The 20,748-nt window shown below is 39.1% G+C and overlaps 1 pseudogene across 1 annotated transcript in view; it reads right to left on the bottom strand.

Annotated features, from left to right (window-relative positions):
* Positions 1-20,748, bottom strand: part of LOC308611519 (centrosomal protein of 78 kDa-like) — a 739,857-nt pseudogene that overhangs the window by 115,133 nt on the left and 603,976 nt on the right. Inside the window, exons 6-10 of the transcript in view lie at positions 19,777-19,890; positions 17,415-17,781; positions 14,155-14,432; positions 12,920-12,969; positions 11,380-11,510 (exon numbers count right to left, since the gene is read on the bottom strand). The product of the transcript in view is annotated as a centrosomal protein of 78 kDa-like (transcript). The remainder of the gene's footprint in view (positions 1-11,379; positions 11,511-12,919; positions 12,970-14,154; positions 14,433-17,414; positions 17,782-19,776; positions 19,891-20,748) is intronic.

Below are 20,748 nucleotides of genomic sequence, written 5' to 3'. Positions count from 1 at the left end.
AGCATGATGGGGGCCCCAGACGTCGAGCTGGCAGGGTAACTCTTTGACAAGCTCACCCTGGGCGACAGCGACAAGAAGAACTGAGCCTGGACTGGACTTCCCCAGAGCCACGGGGTGACCAGAGCCCTGGTCACCATGCCTGCCATGCAGACGGCAAGAGTGCCCTTGCAGAAGAAGTTCACTTAAGTTTTGGTTCTGTTTTTTTTTTGGCAACAAGGGCAGGACTCTCTTTTCCTGGACTTTATCACTTAAGTTTTTTTCTTCCAGTTTTTCCATTTCTTCCAATAAAGTTATTGGTTCATAAATAAATAAAGGTCTCTGGTTGATTCATGTGGGCAAATCTCTCATTTTTTAAGTTTTAAAACAGGTATCCAGGAGTTTCTGAACACAGCCATACCCCAACCAGATGCAGCTCAGGATCTCCATAGTGGGAGGGAGAAGGTGTTCCATGGGGCCCTGGAAAACACAAAATCAGTCTTCCCCTTATAAATAATGTAGGTATATGGGGGTAGACTGGGGTGGCGTGGGGTGAGGTAGGGGTACCTGGTGAATGTGGGTGCATGTGCATAGTGAAAGTATAGAACCATAGCCTGAAAATCATGATTGCAGTTGCCTCTGGGGAACAAGTGAAGGGAATGGGATTGGGCAGGAATTAAAATAAAGGGTGTCTTCAGTTTCACCTGACATGTTTATGTGCATTAATTATGCAAATACTAATGGTTAAGTATGAGTAGCAAGATGGGGGGTGGAGGGGTTTGGAAGTCTGAATGGTGGAGTATCTCTTTGACAAGTTCACTCTGGGCAACAGTGATAATGGAAAAATGAGTGTTAGGCTGTCTTGCTCAGAAACACGGAGGTGACCTCCCATGGTCACCAATGCCTGGCATGCATGTTGTAATAACAAAACATCCACTTATATATGTTTTCTTTCTTTGTATCATATGTATATATGCATGCTTGTGTGTGTGTGTGTGTATACATATATATATGTATAAACATATATATATATATATATATATATATTTTTTTTTTTTTTAACTCCAACAAGCAGCAGAGCTCATTTTGAAGTTCATTAGGAAGACGCCCTTTGTTGAAAAGCAGTTCGGCGATCACATTACTGGAAATGATATAGCTGCTTCCTAGACCTTTCCTGAGCCTGGCTGTATTTCTGCCCTTGGGTTTCACATATCCAACTTTGATTTAGTTTTTGTTATTTGCTACCAAGAGAACCTAAGCTAATATGTCCTATTATCAACACACTTTTACCAGCCTCCACTGTATTTACACTAGAGTAAATAGCTCTTCTAAGGTAGTAAATGACATTTTTCCCTTTATCCCTACTACAGAGTCCACTGAAAGGAAAAAGGATCAAGGGTGGAAGGGATCAAATAAGAACAATTTCCCGAATGGAAATACAGAATACTGAAGCCTGCTACCATATGCATCTCTTCTCACCTAAAAGTGTTTTCCTCATAATTTACAGAATTTTAATTCCTTAGATCAACCTTCCCAAGACTGTGTTCAGTATCAGCCAGTGCCTCAAAAACATTCACAAGTGTTCAGTGGAAAACTTGTATTAATCGAATTAGCAGGATTTTTTGTTTTGTTTTTTCAGTTTTTGTTTATTCTAGGAATTTTATCTCTGATGTAAAAAATATACATTTTGAATGTATAACGTGGGGATAAAATATTCAGTGTTTCCCAAACATTCTGATCATGGGATTCTTTTTCTACCAAATCTCACAGAACAGTATTCCAAAGAAAATAGCTTTGGAAACAACGTTAAAAGGTCCCACTGTGGGCTTCTCTGGTGGCGCAGCGGTTAAGAATCCATCTGCCAATGCAGGGGACATGGGTTTGATCCTTGGTCTGGGAAGATCCCACATGCCGCAGAGCAACTAAGCCCATGTGCCACACTACTGAGCCTGTGCTCTAGAGCCCACAAGCCACAACTACTGAAGCCTGTGCACCTAGAGCCCATGCTCCGCAACAAGAGAAGCCAGCAAAATGAAAAGCCCATGCACCACAATGAAGAATAGCCCCCACTTGCCGCAACTGGAGAAAGCCCGCATGCAGCAACAAAGTCCCAACGCAGCCAAAAAATAAAATAATATAAAAATAAAGTAAAAAAAAAAAAATAGGGCCCTTCGTGTGTTGTTCCAGAAGCACATACCTGGTAGCTAAACCTCATTCACTTTCACTTAGAGGTCATTATGAGGAACGGGAACCTTTGCTGTGAAGGTTTCAGCACAGTAAGCTTTAGACAGTAAGTGTAATGCAGGGCCCTCACCATGACAGTGGGTAGGTATCACACACATCCATTTTGTTTCCTGATAGGTAACTCCCAACACTGTATTTTTCCATCTGTTCTAATTTACATTTCTAAATGAATGGTCTCTGGGAATGATAACATTGATGTTTCTCCAGCACTTATATCAAAGTCAAGAGAAAGTTTAAGGCTGCTAAGTAGTTTATATTCTTCACCTCCCTCTACCTATGTATTCATCTCACCAGCAGCAGAATTCTTCATTTATTTTCCAGACTAGATGGCTGAATTTTGGTCAGTAATACACCTTTTGGTCAAAAACAGTCTGTGCCTGCATCTTTTTGAAAATAAGATGACTGTTCCTCTCACCAAAGCATGCTGAAATTTCTCAGAATTCAGACATTTAACTATAAGAAAAGAAATAAGGCATACATACTACAAAACATTGTATTAATGAAGTCCAAGATTGTTAAATAAATATATAATAAGTAATGTGTTTAATGTGTAGCATGTTTTTCCTCCAGTAGAGATGATCAACATTATTCACATCATTATTTGATTTTTGAATGAGCACCTTATGGCAATGCATTCCTCTTTAGGTTCAATGCAGGACTTATCAAGTTTCTCTACAGCCCTAAAATACATGCTGCAATTCTATAAATTGAAACTGCATTATTCCCAAACAATATAGTGGGCATGAGGCAATATCAAAAATCTTGTATATTTTTAAAATTTAAATGTGTTCCCACAACAACCCTTAGGTATCAATTCTCATGACACCTCCACTGAATTTGATAAGGTGTCTATTTTATTCCCAGGCAGATTCAGCGTAATACAAAACTATTATTTTCTCAATATGAGAAATATTCTATCACATTAATACACGATTATATAAGGCTGGAAAATAAGAAGGTGATTAAAGCAAGCTTCTCAACAAGAATACTATTTCAGTCTGGCCCATCTTATTAACCACAACTTTCATTTGTCTACTGTTTGGCTGATTAATTCGATTCAACAGGCATTTACTCTTTTTTTTATCTTTTTTTTTTTTTTTTTTTTTTTTATTAATTTATTTATTTTTGCTGTGTTGGGTCTTCGTTTCTGTCGCGAGGGCTTTCTCTAGTTGTGGCAAGCGGGGGCCACTCTTCATCGCGGTGCGCGGGCCTCTCACTGTCGCGGCCTCTCTTTTTGCGGAGCACAGGCTCCAGACACGCAGGCTCAGCACTTGTGGCTCACGGGCCTAGTTGCCCCGCGGCATGTGGGATCCTCCCAGACCAGGGCTCGAACCCGTGTCCCCTGCATTAGCAGGCAGACTCTCAACCACTGCGCCACCAGGGAAGCCCCTACTCTTTTTTTTAAAATAAAGTCCAATATTCTCGACTGTTTATTCTATTTTATTTTATTTTATTTATTTATTGGCTGCGTTGGGTCTTCATTGTTGCGCATGGGCTTTCTCTAGTGGTGGCGAGCAGGGGCTACTCTTCGTTGCACTGTGCAGGCTTCTCATTGTGGTGGCTTCTCGTTGCAGAGCAGGGGCTCTATGCATGTGGGCTTCAGTAGTTGCAGCACATGGGCCCTAGAGGGCATGGGCTTCATTAGTTGCAGCATGTGGGCTCAGTAGTTGCGGTGCACGGGCTCTAAGGTGTGTGAACTTCAGTAATTGTGACTCACGGGCTCTAGAGCGCAGGCTCAGTAGTGTGGCGCCCAGGCTTAGCAGCTTCGCGGCATGTGGGATCTTTCCAGACCAGGGCTCAAACCCGTGTCCCTGCACTGGCAGGTGGATTCTTAACCACAGCACCACCAGGGAAGTCCCAAGCATTTATTCTTAATAAATGAGTTTGTGCTGGGGAATCAAAGCTAAATAAGACATGTACTTGGTCCAGTTAAACTAAATATATTAGCACTTTGCCAATTTTCTAAGAGGAAAATACAAGTCCAATATGAGGTTATTTTAATAAACAATTAAATCAATAGTATAGCTAGGGAGTGTTTTCATTTATTACTCTCCATTTTAGCTTTATAAAGAGGTATGCTACCCAGTCGTTCAACAAACTCACAAATGGGAATGCAGCAATTTTTAATAAGTATGAGAAATAATGTAGGCCAGCTATTCCTCTCTGAATGGTGGACTCTAAATGAATCTAAAGCATCATCAAAAAAAGTAAAATAAATCAAAAACAAATGAAGCATCATCATAATGACCATCATCTGGGTAAATTATGCTGTCGAAATAACATGTTAAGGAACTTCCTCTTCCTAATAATAAGGAATGTTACCTGATGGAGAGAGAGAATTTGGGGAAGAGCAATAATACAACATGATCAACAGATTAAATTTTAGCAAACAAGGACACTCATTTGTTTACATATTTTACACTGCTGTTGCCTACAGACAGAGGAGGCACCTGAAGGTATATTTTACTAGTGTGGGTCACATAGGAGTCTTCTAAGGAACTGGTTTAAAAACATCATTCCAAAACTAGTAAAAAAAAAAAAAAGTTATTTCCACTGTAGATTTGAACCTGTAAGTAATCTATAGGTAAATGTAATCTAAAAAATATTAGGGCAGCCTTAATGGCAGTGCTTTATATAAGAAAGAAACACATACTTGCTGAAAGCTTTTACAGCATCACTAGCTTGCATCCAATAATAAAAACAGCCTACACTTTTTATTTTTACATCTTTATTGGAGTATAATTGCTTTACAATTTGGTGTTAGTTTCTGCTTTATAACAAAGTGAATCAGTTATACATATACATATGTTCCCATATCTCTTCCCTCTTGTGTCTCCCTCCCTCCCACCCTCCCTATCCCACCCCTCTAGGTGGTCCCAAAGCACCAAGCTGATCTCCCTGTGCTACGCAGCTGCTTCCCACTAGCTATCTATTTTACGTTTGGTAATGTATACATGTCCATGCCACTCTCTCACCTTGTCACAGCTTACCCTTCCCCCTCCCCATATTCTCAAGTCCATTCTCTAGGTCGTCTGTGTCTTTATTCCTGTCTTACCCCTAGGTTCTTCATGACATTTTTTTTCTTAGATTCCATATATATGTGTTAGCATACGGTATTTGTCTTTCTCTTTCTGACTTACTTCACTCTGCATGACAGACTCTAGGTCCATCCGCCTCACTACAAATAATTCAATTTCGTTTCTTTTTATGGCTGAGTAATATTCCATTGTATATATGTGTCACACCTTCTTTATCCATTCATCTGATGATGGAAACTTAGGTTGTTTCCATCTCCTGGCTATTGTAAATAGAGCTGCAATGAACATTTTGGTACATGACTCTTTTTGAATTTATGGATTTTGAATTATGGTTTATGGTACATGCCCAATAGTGGGATTGCTGGGTCATATGGTAGTTCTATTTGTAGTTTTTTAAGGAACCTCCATACTGCTCTCCATAGTGGCTGTACCAATTCACATTCCCACCAGCAGTGCAAGAGTGTTCCCTTTTCTCCACACCCTCTCCAGCATTTATTGTTTCTAGATTTTTTGATGATGGCCATTCTGACTGGTGTCAGATGATATCTCATTGTAGTTTTGATTTGCATTTCTCTAATGATTAAAGATGTGGAGCATTCTTTCATGTGTTTGTTGGCAGTCTGTATATCTTCTGTGGAGAAATGTCTATTTAGGTCTTCTGCTCATTTTTCGATTGGGTTGTTTGTTTTTTTGGTATTGAGCTCCATGAGCTGCTTGTAAATTTTGTAGATTAATCCTCTGTCAGTTGCTTCATTTGCAAATATTTTCTCCCATTCTGAGGGTTGTCTTTTGGTCTTATTTATGGTTTCCTTTGCTGTGCAAAAGCTTTGAAGTTTCATTAGGTCCCATTTGTTTATTTTCGTTTTGATTTCCATTTCTCTAGGAGGTGGGTCTAAAAGGATCTTGCTGTGATTTATGTCATAGAGTGTTCTGCCTATGTTTTCCTCTAAGAGTTCGATAGTTTCTGGCCTTACATTTAGGTCTTTAATCCATTTTGAGCTTATTTTTGTGTATGGTGTTAGGGAGTGATCTAATCTCATACTTTTACATGCATGTACCTGTCCAGTTTTCCCAGCACCACTTATTGAAGAGACTGTCCTTTCTCCACTATACATTCCTGCCCCCTTTATCAAAGATAAGGTGACCGTATGTGTGTTGGTTTATCTCTGGGCTTTCTATTCTGTTCCATTGATCTATCTTTCTGTTTTTGTGCCAGTACAATAGTGTCTTGATTACTGTAGCTTTGTAGTATAGTCTGAAGTCAGGGAGCCTGATTCCTCCAGCTCCATTTTTCGTTCTCAAGATTGATTCGGCTATTCGGGGTCTTTTGTGTTTCCATACAAATTGTGAAATTTTTTGTTCTAGTTCTGTGAAAAATGCCAGTGGTAGGTGGATAGGGATTGCACTGAATCTGTAGATAGCTTTGGGTAGTAGAGTCATTTTCACAGTGTTGATTCTTCTAATCCAAGAACATGGTATATCTCTCCATCTATTTGTATCATCTTTAATTTTTGACTCTTAATGGACATTTGGTTTGTTTTCAGTTTGTGCTAATGCAAATCATGGACAGGAATCCTGCTGTACCCGTTATTCTGGTGCATTTACACAGGGCGGGGGTGAGGGCTGCTGGCTCACAGGCTATTTATATACCTTCAGGTGATGGAGAGGGCTAAATGCTTTCCAAAGTAGTTGTGTCGATTTATACTCCAGTATAAACAGGGTAGAAGATTCCCATAGTACTTCAGGTCTACAATACCTGATACTACCAGACTTTTTATTTATGTATTTGTCAATCTGATTGACATGTAGTTTCCTTGGTTTTGACTCACTTTTCACTTATTACTTAATGAAGTCGTACACTTTTCTGTGTTTACTGGCTGTATGGATTTCCTTTTTTATGAGGTTTACATCAACTATTGTTATTTTTATTATTATTTTTATTATTTTATTATTTACTTATTTGTGGCTGTGTTGAGTCTTCGTTGTTGCATGCAGGCTTTCTCTAGTTGCGGCGAGCGGGGGCTACTCTTCATTGAGGTTGCTTCTCTTGTTAGGGAGCACAGGATCTAGGCGCACGGGCTTCAGTACTTGTGGCACGTGCGCTCAGTAGTTGTGGTTCACAGGCTCTAGAGCGCCAGGTCCATAGTTGTGGAGCACGGGCTTCGCTGCTCCGTGGCATGTGGGATCTTTCCGGACCAGGGCTCGAACCCATGTCCCCTGCCTTGGCAGGCAGTTTCTTAACCACTGTGCCACCAGGGAAGTCCAACTATTGTTATTTTGAATTCTTCTCCATTTCCAAGTAATACTCTTCCATGACTATTTTCTCACTAAATTGGAGGCATTATCTGTTCACTTTCTAACTTACTAATAAGTAAGGGTTTAGTTCCTTTACACTCTTTCCTATGTCCACACTGCTAAGTTATGTCATCATGAGTTATTCCACTGCTCATGATCTCTGACTTGTAGTCATATACTTAAAAACCTACATTGTTGATCAACCAGAAACTCTCTCAACGTCACGCTTTGTAAAATGAGGACATTCATACCATCTTCCCTTTTTTCTACCTCCTGTCTATCTTCCAAACCTAGCTTTTACGTTGTCAAAGTTGAAATTTATATTCTATGTGCAGTTAAGTCTTCTGTTATTTGAGAGTCAGTACAGAGTAAGGTTTAAGAGAACAGGCGGAGAGCCTGAACTCAAAGCCTCGATCCAACCTTAAATTAGGTACAGCCTGGGCAAGTTCCTTCCCTGACTTAGCTTCCTGTTCTCAAAAGTGGGAATGATATTAGCACCAACCTCATAAGGCTATTCAGAGGATTAAATGAGTTAATATATGCAAAAACACTTAGAGCCTAATATATACTAAGTACATACTAGTACACAATACATTTCAGTACATACCAAGTTAATACTAATACATACTAAGTATAGTTTACTTTAGTTATTTGTGATTACATGCATGTTGACAATAAAAGCTGCAAACCAAGACAGTATTGCCATTATTACAATGAAATTAATATTGCCCACTGCAGATGTACTGTGTCTCTGTGTATAGACTACACCTCGTTCCATACTGTGCCAGTGTCACTGCCCTTGTGCAGGGTGACCACATACCCCAAGCCGCCTTGGGCTGTTCCAGTTTATACCTGTTGTCCTGATGTTACAGCATTAGAGTGCCTCCTTACACTATTGAAGTGTAAGGAGTTTGGACAAGTTCCGGTTTGGACAACCAATTAGACAGGTGGTCATTACCCCTGTGTGTCACTGAAAAGGGGGACATCTATAGTGTCAAGTTGAAGTGGATTCTTCCCTTCCTCACCAATAGTAGGTTAAAAATCAACCATAGTTCAGTGTGCTTCAGGTTTATGTCCGTATAGCCTTTTCTCCTCTGGAGTTCAAGTTCCTTCTCCTCTTCCTCTCCCTCCTCCCTTCCAACAGTGCCTAACACCTAGTAAGTACAATATGCCTCAAGGTGTTTCTAAGCTCTCAATCACACAATCAATAGAAGCCTCTCCACTCTAGACTAGCTGCAATCTGCACTGAATCCCCTATTACCTTCCTTCTTGGTTTATTGCCTCATTTTGCTGGATTATGTCTATAAATAGCTTAAGGTGTAGCACAGGAGGTCAATTTTTCAAATTTCTTTCTGTACAAAATATCTTCTTCAGCCTCCACGTATGACTGATAGTTCGGCTGGATACAAACCCCTAGGGTGAAAATTATGTGCCTGAAAAACTTTGGAGGTATCTTTCTAATGCCTTCCAGGATCCATGGTGCTCATGACAAGTATGATAAAGTCAGATTGTAACCTTTTTTTTTAGGTGACCAGTATTTTTCTCTCTGGAATGGATGTATCCTCTCAGTATTTTATTCTATTTTAATTTATTTTTTAAGTATTTTAAAGTTTCACAATGAAGGGTGCCTAGGTATGAGTCTATTCTTGCTCATCTTGCGTAACTATTTTCAATCTGAGGCCTGATGTCTACTTTCAGCTGTGGGGAATTTTGTTGCCCTTTGACAGCTTCCCTCTATTTTTTTTCTGGGCCTGGAGTTTCTAATAGTAACATGTGGGATCTCCCAGATGCAGCCTCTCTAACATATTTCTATCACATTTTCCATTGTGTCTTGCTTTTTTATATATTGAGAAATTTTTTAAATTCCTACTGAATTTATTTCAGCACCCATATTTTCATTTCCAGGAGACCTCTGTTGCTTTCTGACCATTCTCCTTTTCATTAATACCCTAGTCTTCTTTTATAGTTGCTAGCTCTTTTTAAACCTCTCTCAGGATACTAATTAGGGTTTTTTCTTAAATTATTCTGTTCCCTAAATTGTCCCTGGTCCTACTAGGATACGCTTTCACTCTTTTTCCCCCTCTCTCATGTTGTAAGCTTTACTCAACTAACAGGCAAATGACACTTATTTTCTATTTAAGAATGAGCGCAGAAAGCTCCCTGAAGTCAACGATTGATTGGCTTCTTATGCAGGAAGGAGCGGGCAGTAACTGTAATAGGATCTCCCCCAAACACAATTTTCTAGGGTGTAAAAACTCACACTAGCTGCCCCAGTTCTCGCCAGTTTCACTGTTTTCAAAATGAAATCATCTCATTTCAGGAGGGTGAGGGCGGGGCTGGGAGTCCACTCCTCCAAACACAACCCTTCAATGAGCTCCCCTATTTCAGTCACACTTTTAACTAACTCCACACTCTCTCCTACATGCGCATCAAAGCGCGGAGCTACTTCTGCAGGTGGGGTCAGAATCCTCCTCAGTTGCACGTGGTCCCTGTGCATATTCTAGGTGATGCTTTTCCTCTGTTCTACTGCTTCAGTTTCACACTCTTCCACTTGTCTTCTGTCTTTCAAAACTATGTTGAAATCTCTTGATTTTTGTGGGCATATATACTTAAACACTTTGATACCATCATTGTAGTGTCTTGTCAAAACAGAGAAGAGCTAAAAGGGTTCTCAGTGCATTCTGAATCTGCTATTCTGTGGTCCCAGTGTTTAAACTTCTTGGACTTCCCCAGTGTCTATTACTGCTTTTACAAATACAATCTCGTGGGCTATTCGTGAAGGAAATGAATACACCACAACTAAAAGACAAGGAATGCGGGTTAGATGCTCTAGGGTCTTGTCATACTCTGCCATTTACTAATAAACCACTTACGTTCTACAAATTGTAGGTGCTCATTTATAAAACGAAAGGGAGTAACTCTACATGAACTATAGATTTCTCATACTCTAACGTTTCATAATTTTCTAAGTTCTTTTCTTAAAATTTCTCTATATTATCATTAATTTTAATTAAAAAATAAAAACCTAACTCTTTTGAAAATCAAAGAGTAATTCCCATAGTCCTACAATAACGGGATAATTAGTTCTGAAACCTGTCAAGTGTCATGTTTCATATGAAGAGAAAATCATATTAAATAATTTTAAAAAATTAAACATGGACTTTGTAGCACAAAGACAAGGTCCCCCACAAATGGTGTTCCTTTATTTACTAGAAATGTTCAGCTCTGCATTAAAGTTGAAATAAAATAAATATATTAATTTTGAGGTGCAAAAATTTCTTATGAAAATCAATTTTTCTTTTCTGTCCATACAAACAAAAGTATGGAATGACATTAGAGGTCAGGTTTATTTGGTAATAGAATGTAGCTTCTTGATATTTTTGATTTTAGGAAAGGAGAATATCAACATCGAAACGTTTTTCAACTTTACTTTTATTTAAAATGAGGCCATATTTTCCTCTTATAAAAAGAGAGTTCAACTAGAACTGTCCATTTTCTCATCTGTAAAACTAGAGCACTGAATCAGCTGACTGTATTCATTCAGAACTCAATTTCCTTATCTTATGATCACTAAGCTTCTCCCTAAATCTAATATACTAAGGTTCTAAGGAAAGGAAAATATATTACTAACGACATGTTTTGATTTTAGTTTCTTAGAGTTCAAATGTCCACCATTCACCTTGGTCTAAGCTTAAGGAACCATTCAAGGGGATACAATGCAGGTGGGAGGAGAAAACAGAACCCTCACACAAGCTGTGCTGTGTTGCAATCAGCCTTCCGTTTGAAAAATAATCTTCTCTATAGCTTTAAAGTGATAACTTTGTACCTGCAATGCTTCTTGTTTCAAACGGATTTTCTCTGGCTCCTCCTGAACACGTTCTGAGGAATCATCGACCTCTTCGATTTCTGAGGAGGAAGGACTCTCTACTGTCACAGTCACAGGAAATTCTGATGGACCTGAGTGTCACAAGAAGAAGATAGGAAACCCAGAGTTGTTACACTAAAGTGCAAAGAAAGAAGACAAGATTGTATAAAAGACAACACAAGCCAGATACCAAATATCCAAATATTAGAGGACATTTAACAAAAGTGATCTGAGGTATCATTATTTATAAATGTCTCTCACTGCTCTTTAGTGTAAAACAGGCAATGACTAAGTAAAAGTACAGGAACTTATTTTTGCTATGTTACTGTACAGACCTCTGTTGTACGTGGTTAGGATTAGTAATGGGAATTGCCCATATTATTTTACTAAGTTTCTTTCACAGAAGCCAAGTGAAGATCCAAGGTAAACATTTTTTCTCAGATCAACTTTATACTGCAAATGAAAAATTTATTCTTCACCATCAGACAAAAACAGTCTGGAAGAAAATGTAGTTTTTCAGAGGAAAATACATCAGTAAAGGGACTGATGAATAATCAGGAAGTCAACATATCTAAGCTGTGAATAATAGACATTAGAATTTAAAAAAATAAATCACATACACATACACAACTAAAACTGACCCATCAAAAATTTCATCTTCTCACCACCCTTAAGCCAAAACTAGGGCAACAATTCTCCCAGCAAGCTTCACTGCCACTGCAATGTTGTTCAATAGGACATTTCCAAACATTTAAAAACTGACCTGGCCACAACCCCATAAAAGTCTACAGATCATAAAGAACTGTGCTGGGATTATATAACCACGCAGAAGACAAGTCACTAGGACATCATTTTGACAACAAGCAGCAAACCCTGCAGCATAGGAAAACCCTAACAGGAGAACGAGGTGCACACCCCTCTCTCTGGGAATGCAAGGCCAGGACAGACACCCAAAATGCTCTTCTCTCAACCTCAGCAGTGGTGACTTTCACAGAGCAACTATGCAGTCTCCCAAGACCACTGGGAAGGAGAATCTGATACTGATAGTATTAGCTTGCCATGAGGCCATATGCGAGAGAATTTGTGCGGCCTTGGTGAGAGAGCAGAGGTTTGGGAGATGTTGCTGTATATTGGCTTTCAGATCAGGAATTTGTACATATAGCCTGCAAACAACGTTTCTTGAAAACATGTGAACATTCTTGAGTATGACAGCTCCATGTGAGGGGTCAGAAATGGCAGTCAAGTTCGTCTCACTGGGTAACAGCTGATTTGCAGACTGGAAAACAGGATTCCTTGTTTACAGACATCACCACAAGGCTGCCCGTTGTGTGCCAAATCCACACAACTACACAGTTGCATTGGGAGAGCGACCAAACATGTTTTACATGGATTTATTTCAGAGAGGGAAATGCTTCTTGTAAGGCTCTGTCAGTTTAAAAAGCAAGAATGACCATCCACCTTTCCCAATTCAAGCCCTATATATCATAAATATGATAGCTACACACCACCAACTGATTACATACATCACGAGCTTTGATGAATGGAAAGCCCCTAAAAAGATAGCAACAAAACGAAGTTAGATCTTCATGTAAATACATCACCAGTTAAACCCAGTTAATACAACTATTTAGTAGTATGAACAGTATCCATATAGAATTGTGTATAAAAATAAATAAGCTCAAAACAAGGACCTGGAGGGCTCTGCTACGGAGAAAACAGAACAGAATTCAGCCTACTGGCTTGCTAATAACTCTCTGAACTGCTGAGAGGCCCCTTCAGCTCCTGTGTTCAGGATGGTTGAGATTTCAGTCTCTCTTCTTTAAATGGTGATATTAATCGTTCTCTAATTTACCACCCTGTGTGAGGAGGATGGACCTGCAATTAAGTGTCTCAGGAAGAAGATAGGAAACCACAGAGCTGTGAAACTCAAGTGCAAACACTGGGGATTCAACACTATAGTTTATACAACAGCAATTCACATTACCATTTGCAAAAAAGTAGTCGGTTGTCCAGTGGGGATTAGAAATATCCATTTAACATGAGCAACTGAACAGATATTTTACACAGTAACTACTTCAGTACTATTTAAAATCAATTCTCTTTGTTTTCTTAAGCAATTGTTAATCCCCAATTTCCTGATTACTACCAAGTAAGTCACCTGAAGATCATCTAGAGCCATCTATTTCACTTAGCAAGCCTAAAGCTATAATTCAACCATTTTACTGTTCTGTGACAAAAATTACTATGAACAGCTATCCCCTGGATAAGAAATAAGGTAATGCTAGTTTGACTCACTAAATCTGATTTACTGAGTTAATAAGGCAGTTGATTTAGAATAGGTCTAATGCATATTTTCCATCCATTCTGCATTAAACTATTTCCCATGCCTAAAATGTCTTTTTTCCCATTCGTACGTATCCAAATTCCTACTTCTGTGCTGTAGGGCTTCGCTCAACTACACCTGCCTTTAATGAAACTTTTCTCACATGCACAATTGGTGATCATTTTAGTCTCCTCAAGACTCCCACGGAGTTACCTCTGTTGTGACACTTGAGAAACAACTTGAAACTCCCAATTACTTTTAATTTTTCTTCCTTAGAGCGCTCATTAGGCAGAAGCCATGTGTGAGTTACCTTTTTTCCTCTACACAAAGCACCAGAGACCTCCCACATAATACAAGTTCCAAAATAAAGAATTCTAAATGACTGAAAAAGACAGGGAATGCAAACAGGTTACCTGTTGCTTTTTGCACTTTCTGCAGGACACAATGGCCGGAAACCAGACACTCCAGGTGGTAGCGCTTCAGGAGGGTAACATTCTTTACCAGCAGAGTGTTTCCTTCCATTACTTACAGGCTTCTTTGCGGCCAAGACTACGTTTGACAAAGCATGAAAACAAGGAATCAAGATGCACCAAAGGTCTACAGAGCAACTGTCACACGTGCACACGTCGAAAGGAATCAAAAAGGCACTTGACAATGATGCCAAGCCCATTAAAAAGAGGATCGGTTTTGTACAAAGGTTTTACATAAGCCAGCATTTTAAAAAAATATAAGTTCTCTACAGTAACAAGTTATTTTAACTAAAACAAAAGTATTGAGATGTGCAGAAATGCAAAAATAAAGTTTAAAAAAAATCCCAAAGTATGATACATTTTATGTATCATGCAGAAACACTCAAGTTTCCTGAATCTTAGAACACCTTTGGCATTTCTGAATCTCAAGGACACAGAAACACAGATACACCCATGACTTCTGCCAAACAGAATCTTCAGAAGTAGACCAAAAGTTAAATTTAAGATGAATTTTTCTATGTAAAAACAATACAAGTTATAAGGCTGCAAGTTGCTGGGGGGTAGGTGAGTCAATTTTACCCTCCTATAAGCCTGTCAACCTTCACTGCTCCTTTGATTTCATATAGAAAACACACAAAAAAACAAATGAAACCCACTGGATGAAAGAGTGAAATGTGGAGAATTACCCTATATTTCAGTAGTAAAGAGGCAAGTATCTTTATAGGAAACATTTGGTTGCAAAAACTAGACCTACGTGTTAATATTTTACTTAGAACAAGCCATATATTAAAATTCACATTTAAATATTTAATTTGAATTTACTGAAAACAAACATCATAGGTTAAAATGGTTATATTTATCCTTCAAAGCTACTGTATTTTATGTTATTTTATTTATTTATTTTAATAGATCTTGATTGGAGTATAATTGCTTCACAATTCTGTGTTAGTTTCTGTTACACAACAAAGCGAATCAGCCATATGCATACCCATTTCCCCATATCCCACCCTCTTGAGCCTCCCTCCCACCCTCCCTATCCCACCCCTCTAGGTCATCGCAAAGCACCAAGCTGATCTCCCTGTCCTATGCTGCTGCTTTCTACTATATTTTAGCAGCATTAGGATGCAGGGTAAAATGGAGTGTATGCGGTAATACAGGACAAATATTTCATAGAGTGTAGCTTATTGATAATCACCACACGATCCTGTGTGATTTACATGCCTCTTAAAAATATATAGGAGGGCTTCCGTGGTGGCGCAGTGGTTGAGAGTCCACCTGCCTATGCAGGGGACACAGGTTCGTGCCCCGGTCCGGGAAGATCCCACATGCCGTGGAGCAACTGGGCCCGTGAGCCATGGCCGCTGAGCCTGCGCGTCCGGAGCCTGTGCTCCGCAACGGGAGAGGCCACAACAGTGAGAGGCCCGCGTACCACACACACACACACACACACACACACACACACACAAATATATATATATATATATATGTATTAAAATTTTTTTTAATTACACTTTTCTTGTTAGGAGATTAAAAAATTTCTAATAAAAGTTCCCATCTTTTATTAGGCATACATAAGTACAATATAAATGTGACACAATTCACACCATTATTTCACCCCTATACTCACCTGGATCTAGGTATATACCCAGATACTGATTTGGCTTACCTCTATGTCTCCAAATAACTGAGGCAAATACAAAAAAAAGCCCAGGAAATAAAATTACTCTTAAAAGAGCTCAATGAGCTTGTATACTTCAGTTACATTTCCACTTTGTTTAATCATGCTAACTAAAAAAAAATGTTTAACTGTTCTCATTCCATGATGCCCTATTATTCTGTACTAATTTTACAGAATTCCTAATATGTTTTACATATACATGTTTTATTTATATATCTATCCATTTCTAATATCATAGCAAAAGTCAATGTAGCTATTTTAAGAATGCTTTACATATGATATAAATTTTTAATAATAATATTAGTGTGATATCACAAATCTTAACTTCTTTGAATGTACTATTTGATTATTAAAATATCACTCTCTTGAAATAACAATGGGCAGACGATCATAAGCTTTTTTTGACTTCATAAACACTCTTAACAACTTATTTAATACACTATTGTCCAAGCAAGTTGATGAATAGAGAATCAAAAACATACAACTTTAATTAGAAAAAAAAAGCTGTATTTATGAAGATGTTTACAATAGTTTGAGGTTATTTCCAATTTTTCACCATTTTAAAAACTTGACCAGGGCTTCCCTGGTGGCGCAGTGGTTGAGAGTCCGCCTGCCGATGCAGGGGACACGGGTTCGTGCCCCGGTCCGGGAAGATCCCACATGCCGCAGAGCGGCTGGGCCCGTGAGCCATGGCCGCTGAGCCTGCGCGTCCGGAGCCTGTGCTCCGCAACGGGAGAGGCCACAACAGTGAGAGGCCCGCGTACCGCAAAAAAAAAAAAAAAAAAAAAAAAAAAAAAAAAAAAAAAAAAAAAACTTGACCAACTCAATGAAACCTTGTGAATGCAATGTTAGAAAGTATAACTATGAATCACAGAATTTAAATTTAGTATGAAAAGAATGGCAAATTATATTGAAGCTATGTGGAATTATGTGTATAGACAGCAGGAAGAGAAAATTAAAAAAAATAAAAATAAAACCCAAAAATCTTCAAACAACACATTTTTTTAAATTTGTGGTAAACGACACAAAACAGAAAATTTATAATTTTAACCATTTTAAAGTGGACCGTTCAGTGATATGAAGTCAACAAAGTTTTAAAACTTTCAGAGGGCACCTGAATAAAAGATGTGTTGTCCACTGGTGATTTTAATGTATCTGGTATATAACTAAAGTCACCACAAAACTCTTTCTGGGAAATTGGCAGATCATAAACATAAACAATATGCTTTTTATTAAACCTTATTGTTTTGCTGTTTCAAAATTCAAATTTACTCACAAAAAAGAGTCAGTTTCATTAGATTTGGTTTCACAAATGCTGCTCCTGCTATTCATTCTTATCACCAAAAAAAAAAGACTATTTGTGACTAACGATAATATGTTACAGAAAATAAAAAGTTAAAAGGTTTTCAATCTGCATATCTGGGAACCTAAATTAAAGCATCACACAACATTTTCAAAAACAGAAAAGCCATTTGATTTGACTCAAATCTTAGTTTTAAGATGGCAGAAAGTACCTTGATAATTTTCTTTTAAGAAAGAAAGAAGGGCCTCCCTGGTGGCGCAGTGGTTGAGAGTCCGCCTGCCGATGCAGGGGATGCGGGTTCGTGCCCCGGTCTGGGAGGATCCCATATGCCGCGGAGCGGCTGGGCCCGTGGGCCATGGCCGCTGGGCCTGTGCGTCCGGAGCCTGTGCTCCGCAACGGGAGAGGCCACAACAGTGAGAGGCCCGCGTACCGCAAAAAAAAAAAAAAAAAAAAAAAAAAAAGAAAGAAAGAAAACCAAGCCATTAAAGAGAAATTCTTCCGAGAGAACTGAAACATGTTATATACCTCTGACTTGGCATTCCTTCCATCTGGAGAACTTGTTTGGTAACTGTTTTCATCACAGAATGACCTAAAGTAAAATGAATTGAAATTAGAGTAATTATTTTCCAATGAGTGGCTATTTCCATTTAAAACCAAAAGGCAACTAATTATTGCTTTTCCCAGACATTTAAATATGAAATCTACATTATATAATTATACACTTATTTCCCCCTTTGTGTATTCTAATTTCTTCCTCAGAAACCTAAGATGCCATCTTGCAGACTGCCCACAGTGGCTACTATTTTGGCAGCAGCAAAGGTCAACTTGAAACATTTTGCATCTAAAGTGGCTTTGGATACCTTTGGATACAAAGTACAGTCTGAGCACCATCCAGACGCTTAGATACCTAAAGAGCATCTAAGATATCAAACCAGGGCATCCAAGATAACAAACCAAGTCCTGATATTCCCTCAAAAGCTGCTCCTCCCATCAGCCCCCTTCTTCTAAGGGATACTACCCAGTTGCACACATAATCATCAACGACTTGTCTCCGTGTTACTATTTCCTTCATACCTCACATCTATCTGCAGGTCTTGAGAGCTACACCCTCAAAACACAACCTGAATTCAACCACTTTTCACTTGCTGCAAACTTCCAACCTAACCTAGGCCATAAACATCTCTTATTTGGAGCACTGTGATAGTCTCCTAACTGGTCTCCCTGTTCCTCTTCTTTTTTCTTTTTTTTTTTTTTTCTTGCGGTACACGGGCCTCTCACTGTTGTAGCCTCTCCCGTTGCGGAGCACAGGCTCCGGACGCGCAGGCTCAGCGGCCAAGGCTCACGGGCCCAGTCGCTCCGCGGCATGTGGGATCTTCCCGGACCGGGGCACGAACCCGCGTCCCCTGCATCGGCAGGCGGATTCTCAACCACTGCGCCACCAGGGAAGACCCCTGTTCCTCTTCTTTATCCTCCCAAGTCCCTTCTCTATACCAGGTCACCTTATTCAGATACGATTTGGATCATGCCTTTTTCCAGTTCAAACCCCTCTACTCATTTAGAATAATCCACATCTTTACTCTGGCCTTCAAGACTTTACAAGAGCAGACCCCTGGCTAGCTCCTTGACCTCATGTCCTACCACACTCTTCTTCACTCGGTACTCTGCCCAGATTGGCCTCCTTGCTTTTCCTTAAATACTCCACCCACCTACATGCCTACATACTCATTGCCTCCTTGTCCTGGAATGTGCTTACTCCACATCTTCCATGGCTTGCTCCTCTCTTCATTCAGGTCTCCGTTCAAATGCCACTTCTCCAGTGAAGCTGTCCCCTAACAAACCTATCCAATGGAGTCCTACCTGCTCTCCCTCACTCTCCTTACATTAAGATACTTTTGCACTTCCTACTCTCTAAAGTTATATGACTTATCTGTTTACTCATTTCTATCTGATCTCCTTCACTAGAATGTAAGCTCCATGAGGGCAAGACTTTTGTCTCTCTGGTTCACTGCTTTATCCCTAGTCCGTAAACCCGTATCTGGCACACAGAAGATGATTACAAAATTACTTGTGAATCTGACAAATGAATAAAGTACTCCTGGCAAGAATTCAGAGGTTGCAAATGAAAGAAAGAATGGTCTTGGTGGAAGCAGCCTTAGTATCTAGGTTCACCTCTATTCAGAGTAGAGATAAGAAAAATTGACAAGTATAATTCACTTTAATTAGTACAGTAGCTGCTAAAAACATAAGGGAAGTGCAACACTAGAAAAGTACAGTTGAAGCTTGAACAACATGGGTTTGAACCTCACGGGTCCACTGACACACGCATAGTTTTCAATAAATAGGTACTATCGTCCTACATGATCCAAGGTTGGTTGAATCCACAGATGTGGAACCACTGACTATAAACTTATACCCAGATCTTCAACTGCATAGGGGTCGACACCCCTAAACCCACGTTGTTCAAGGGCCAACTGGATATGATGAGGAAAGTTAAACACATTAAGTTTTAAAAAACTGTCAATACCTGAACAAATTCTTTTTGTTTTGCTATGTGTTTATCAATTTAAAAAAAGTGACCACATACCAACCAGCAGATTTTTTCTTATATCCAGAATGAGCAGAGTTCTGTTGGTTTCAAGGGCCTTTAGTAGAGCCTTTGCTCCTTCACTGGTGAGGCCGCACTGCTGCAGGTCAAGTGCTTTCGATGAAAGACAAAAGGTCACTTGCTAACTCTACAGATTTAACATATAGACAACTCTCATTTTCTCACGTGTGGAAGAGTCCTGCACAAGACAAGTCATGGCAGGTTTGTAATTTTGGGTATGGAAAAAAACAGAGACATATACGCACACACATAATGCATAATCCAATTTAAAAACCTCTTCTTGGATGTGCAATGATAACCCTGGCTTTAGTACCAATAGATCAGACAACAGATTTTACAATTACAGAACTGAAGAATAACTGTATATAACCTATGAGCAAAAAGCATCACAAAATGAATCTCAGTTCATAATTAGCAAGGGCGGCAGGGGCATGTAAACCTCACAAGCAAAACCTGGTGAAGCTCAGAAATGCACTGCATTCTTTTGATCATGATCTTCAGCTCCAAATCACACTTGAAACTAGTTCAAAGGGGAAAACAAAATAGAAGAAATGTAATAACTGTTAGTTTTAGAGGAAAAAAGACAAGTCTAAGAGGATACAAATAATAAAAACTTTCAACAATGTGTGAATAGAGAATACATACTAAAAACCTATCATGAAAGTATGATGGTCAAGAACCCTCGCAGTAAAAGGTCAGACAAAAACCAGAAAAACTGATCATGAATTCTAGTAGTTCTGGGGCTGAACAACCTACTCATTTAAACCAAAGGGATCATCACTAAAGCGCAGGGATTAAAAACTATTACATGAAAGGAAACTATCATGAGTCTTTTGTTTAAGTGTTGTGTGGACCATCACATTAAAATAACTGGAGTCTTTCAACACCCCCATGACACACAGAAATAGCAAGTCAGACATACGGAGCTGACAGGATATGATACAACCCTTA

Source organism: Mesoplodon bidens (assembly GCF_964165515.1).
Source record: "Mesoplodon bidens genome assembly, contig: HAP1_SCAFFOLD_120, whole genome shotgun sequence".
Taxonomy (NCBI): Eukaryota; Metazoa; Chordata; class Mammalia; order Artiodactyla; family Ziphiidae; genus Mesoplodon; species Mesoplodon bidens.
The sequence above is the reverse complement of the archived record's forward strand: the minus strand, read 5'-3'. Positions and strand labels throughout refer to the sequence as shown.